Below are 6,143 nucleotides of genomic sequence, written 5' to 3' on the forward strand. Positions count from 1 at the left end.
TGTCTGTCTATCTGTGTTGGCCCTGCGAAGAGGTGGCGACTTGTTGCGCCCGATTGCAGCTGAGATAGGTACCAGGGTCCCCCGCGACCCCAAAGGGCATAAGTGGTAGAAAATGGATGGATGTGTTTTTTATTTATTTACAACTTACACAACATGGCAACTTCACTGGTTTAGGGGTTTGTGCATGTATATATATATATATATATATATATATGCAGCGTAGTATTGATTTCTGTCAAACAGCACAATACGTGGATGTAGAACGTGTTATATATTTGTATGAAGGAGAGACAAATGGTTTATCCATTAATCTGTTGGTAAAAAATACAATAATCCCACACAAATATTAACTTATTTAGGCCTGTGCAATTATTTTGACTCGGGGGGCCACATTTAGACCTAAGATGATGTGGCGACTTGTCCAGGGTGTACACCACCTTCCACCCGAATGCAGCTGAGATAGGCTCCAGCTACCCCAAAATGGACAAGCGGTAGAAAATGGATGGCCACATTTAGAGAAAAAAATGTGTCTGGGGGCCGGAACATCTATTTTTAGGAACACTATTACAAAACCTCATAATAATGTGCGAATGTTAAAAACGTTATGACAGACCGCCTTAAAAAACTAAATGAATTTTTCCATTTTTCTATAAACAAAACACTGACTATTGACAACATACGAATGTCAAACCCCCTTTCAATTGACATATTTTACAATATAGTACGTATAGCAACAAAAATGCAAGAAGCAGTGAAATATGAACGCGAATAATACCCTGTAAACCCACCTACAATCTGATGTATCAGATATTTGCTGAATATCCCCCAGGGATCAATAAAGTACTTTCTATTCCATTGTATATATCACTAAGCTTTAGAACTTTGTTGTGAAGATCTCCTTCCGCGTCTGTGGAAACCATGGCCGGCTCTACGCAGGGGCAAGAGGGGGCATAGCCCCCTTAAATAAATGTCTTGCCCCCTCAAATCAAAATTTGAGAAAGCAAATTTTAATAAACTCACAAAATTACTACATTACAAGTTGACAAAATTATCTGCAATAGCGGAAAAATCAGCCGAAAAAGGGACACGCACGATATAGTAGTGTCGGCTTCCCTCTCATCCCTCCCTCCGCTGTGCGTGTATTCAACATTCCACAGGCTGCGCAGCAGACACACACCCGCACTCAGCCCTCAGTAAACATCCAATCACTGTTGCAGTATGAAAGTAAAAGAAAAGGAAAAGTTGTCTACATTTATCATATACTTGTTAGGATGGGTGTATTTGTGTCATAAACACATTTATCGTCGTGGACTTTCGGTGCTGCGGAGTTCCTTTTTTCTTTCTTTTTTTTTTCTACAACTTGACGAGAGCAGTGACAGCGGAGGCTCTGAGCAGCAGTTGGTTTGGAAGGCAGAGAGCCTCCACTGTCTCTGTAACAAGCTACAAGTCATTTATTATGCTGTTAATGACGGTAAAAATGAAACATAAGGTATATATCCTGCTTAGCAGTCCTCCTCTGCTGTCCTCTGTTCAGAGCGGAGTCCCTAGCAACGGCCCGTTTTACTTAGCAACGGTCTGGCAATCGACTGCTGAAATTCTTTTTCTGTTGTTTTTCTTGTAATTCTACATAGTCAACCTTTAATGTTTCAATCTACATTTTGTAATAAACAAATTATAAGTTTCATTTGATATGACCAAGACACCTAAAAACAAAAACACTGCCGTTTTCATCAATTTACAAGCTAGTGGGCAACACACATACATTGGAGTGAATGAATTTTGTGCCCAGATGAGTGCCCACGTCCACTGCATGTGACAAACTGAAGACAAGTGACCTGTGTCTGACAGACCCCTACGTAAAGCCCCGCCCCAGGCTGTAGTCCTGTACTGTTGTTGTTTTTCTTCATGTAATCACAGCGGGTTTTTTCTGTTGTTGTTCAAGCTTACTTATTTTCTGCTCCAGCTTACAGCAGCTCACAAAGAGAAAGTTAATGCTCTGTAATGCATCCATTTTTCAGAAAATTTAAAAAGTCTAGTCCTGCTCCTGCATGTAGTAGTAGCAATGATGCTACTGCTAATACATCAGGGACAGCAGCTAGCAATACTGCACCTTTAGCACCAGCAAGCACTGTTTCTCCTGCACCAGCTCCCTCCGTCCCCCCAACAAGCGCTCCCCCAAAACAGCCTGCTCAGCTACCCAGTGACTTAAATGGCAACGCACCATCTCAGCCAATACTGGGTGGCTACCCAAAGCGTGCATTTGGTACAACAATAAGATCATTCAATCCTGCCTGGTACCGCACACGACCATGGCTAGAGTATTCTGTGGTGCGAGACGCCTGCTTCTGTTTCCCCTCTCGGAAATATGGCAGCGCTGTTAATGTTTCCCCCCATGAGGGATTGCCACCTTATTGTGGTCAGGGGGTTTGCGTGCCTCAGTGACCGTAAGAGCTATACCAGCAGGAGCTTAGTCTTCAGGTGGGACACCCAAGTTGGACAGGTCTGAAGGTAGAGGCCTGACAAAGTGCAATCCACTACTCCAGGTTGGGGTTGGACACATAGCTAAAGACCCATTTCAATGAAGAAAGCATCGTTACTATAAGCACAGAAAAAAAAGTGCTGGAGCATGACGTGTACACATGATGCCCCCTTCACATTTCTGACGGCCCCCTCATATAAGCATGCCTAGAACCGCCCCTGGTGGAAACGCTTTCCGCCCACACTGCTTGGTGCCTCGTCTGAGCTGCTGTGGCGTAGATGACCATAGTAACTAATTAGATGACCATAGTAACTAATTAGATTACCATAGTAACTGGTGTATCATTCATTTGCGCAGATTACTGTACATCATAATGGCAGCTACACTTTCCATCTTAAAGATCTAAAAAAAATATTTGGTAATGTCCGGCGGCCCAGATTGAAAAGCTCAACAAGGCTGCATGTGGCCCCCGGGCCTTATTTTGCCCAGGTCTGCTCTAAGCATACTTGCCAACCAATTGAGACCTCCGATTTCGGGAGGTGGGGGACGGGGGGTGTGGTCGGGGGCGTGGTTAAGAGGGGAGGAGTACATTTACAGCTGTTGTGTGCACAGTTGTGCACTGCACTTTCTGAAGTAGATGTTATTGTCACATATACATGATTGATTGATTGATTGAAACTTTTATTAGTAGATTGCACAGTACAGTACATATTCCATACAATGGACCACTAAATGGTAACACCCCAATAAGTTTTTCAACTTGTTTAAGTCGGGCTCCACGTTAATCAATTCATGGTACAAATACATACTATCAGCATAATACAGTCATCACACAAGTTAATCATCATAGTATATACATTGAATTATTTACATTATTTACAATCCGGGGGGTGGGATGAGGAGCTTTGGTTGATATCAGTACTTCAGTCATCAACAATTGCATCAACAGAAAAATGGACATTGAAACAGTGTAGGTCTTACTAAGTAGGATATGTACAGCCAGCAGAGAACATAGTGAGTTCAGATTGCATAAGAAAAAGTATATACATTAGAAATACATTAGATAATTTACATTAGGTTATTTACAATCCGGGGAGATGGGATGTGATTGGAGGAGGATTAGTAAAGGGTTGAAGTTGCCTGGAGGTGTTGTGGTGCATGTACAGTAGATAGCAGTATTGTCATGTTTAAGAGTGTCACATGCTGTTTACGGCAGACAAACTGCCTTACGGTAGAGTAGTAGACGTAAACGTGACTGCTGTTGTTGTGTGTTGTTCCTGCGCTGGGAGGACTTAATGAAACTGCCTAATAATAAACCCACATAAGAGACCAAGAACTCGCCCTTGATCATTCTACAGTTATAACGTCATTGGGCAGACACGCTCTCAGACATGTCACTCAAGTCCTCATAGAGCTAGAGGGGGCGTGGCCTCCAGCTCCGCCTGAATTTCGGGAGAAAATTGGTCCCGGGAGGTTTTCGGGAGAGGCGCTGAATTTCGGGAGTCTCCCGGAAATTCCGGAAGGGTTGGCAAGTATGGCTCTAAGGACAGCCATAACTGCAATGTGGGTCCCATTAAAAAAAGAGTCTGACACAGGTTTGTTTTGACCAAGGGTCACCAACGCGGTGCCCCCGGGCACCAGGTAGGCCGTAAGGACCAGATGAGTCGCCCGGTGGCCTATTGTAAAAATAGCTCAAATAGCAGCACTTACCAGTGAGCTGCCTCTATTTTTTTAAATTGTATTTATTTACTAGCCAGCTGGTCTCGCTTTGCTCCACATTTTTAATTCTAAGAGAGACAAAACTCGAATAGAATTTGAAAATCCAAGAAAATATTTTAAAGACTTGGTCTTCACTTGTTTAAATAAATTCATTTATTTATTTACTTTACTTTGCTTCTTATAAAAAGAAGATTCAAAAAGCGGTAAATAATGTTCAAGACTGGGGGACAGCTTGGGGTTTAAGATTCTCTGTTGGAAAGACAAAAGTCATACATTTTACGAAGAGGAAAGTACAAAACAAGCTCCAAATAAAACTCTATGGAGAAAATATAGAAGAGGTACAAGTATTTAAATATTTAGGAATATGGTTTGATAAAAATATTAACTGGTCAACCCACATCAGCAAGATAGTGGAGAAAAGTAAAAAGGTGTTAAATATAATGAGGGCTTTGAGGGGTAAAGATTGGGGGGCTGATAGGTTGACATTGAAAACAATATATATCACTTTAATTTGGTCTGTTATCGACTACGGATGCATTATTTATCAATCTGCTTCAAAAACTCTACTTGAGAAAATAGACCGGATCCAGTCGCAGGCGTTAATATTATGTTGTGGAGCTACTAAATCTACTCCAGTGGCAGCATTACAAGTAGAAATGAACGAAAAACCTTTGGACATGAGGAGAGATCAACTCTCAGCAGTTTATTGGGCAAACTTAAAAGGATCCAAGCAAGGACATCCAACCCGTCAAGTGCTAATAAATTACCAAGAAAAAGGGAAGAAAAAAATGAATAGTTTTGGGTGGATAATAGGAGATATATGTAAAAAAAACACAAATTGACAATATTAAAGTTAGCCCTACAGTACCAATTCCTGCAATACCACCGTGGATGTATGAAAACCCAAAGGTAGACATGCAGTTACTGAAGAATAGACATTTAAATAGTTACCAAATAGAACAACGGATTGAGGAAATGTTTTTTGATAATATTATGATATACACAGATGCATCAAAAACTATAAATAGTAAAGTAGGAGCTGCTGCAGTTATCCCACAGAGAAATATAGTATTGAATAAAAGAATTAGTGATAAACTATCTGTTTTTACAGGGGAATTGGTAGCAATTTATATGGCAGTTAACTGGATAGAGGAAAACAAAGCTAGGAAAGTAGTCGTGTGCTCGGACTCCAGCAGTGCATTGACGAGCATAAAAAACATAACATCAGACACAAGACTAGATATAGTTTATGAAATAGTTCAGGCAATCTACAGAATAAATAAAGCGGGAGGTGTGGTAACATTTCTCTGGGTTCCTGCTCATGTAGGAGTTGAGGGAAATGAGTTAGCTGATAGATACGCAAAACAAGCAACCACTAAAACAGAAGTAAACATGGAGATTAAGCACAGTAAAGAAGAAGTGAAGAGCATAATTAAGATAGAACACAATAAAAAGTGGCAGGATAATTGGAATAAGGAAACAAAAGGTAGAGAGTTTTACAAAGTCCAGAGGAAAGTAGGTGTAATGAGAGGAGGGGGTAGAAATAGGAAAGAAGAAGACATTATTACTAGAATGAGATTAGGCCATACATATCTAAATAGTTCACTAAAATTGATAGGCAATCATACTACAGGGCTGTGTGATTTTTGCCACCAGATAGAAAATGTTGACCATGTCTTAATACAATGTAGGAAATATAATAGAGAAAGAGAAATACTGGAAAATAAGTTAGCAAAAGAAAATATTAGGTTAGAAGTGGGAGATATATTAGGATTGCATTCAGAACACATAGGATATAAAGCAATATACACATATTTAAAAAACACTGGGTTAAGTAAAATAATATAGAGTAGGGATCCACCTCGGTCCACACTCCATTACAGTAGGTGGCAGTAATGCACACCAGAAGGTTGCTTGCCAACCGCCATAAAAACAAAAGAAGAAG

Source organism: Nerophis ophidion, linkage group LG18, assembly GCF_033978795.1.
Source record: "Nerophis ophidion isolate RoL-2023_Sa linkage group LG18, RoL_Noph_v1.0, whole genome shotgun sequence".
In the NCBI taxonomy this organism is placed as follows: Eukaryota; Metazoa; Chordata; class Actinopteri; order Syngnathiformes; family Syngnathidae; genus Nerophis; species Nerophis ophidion.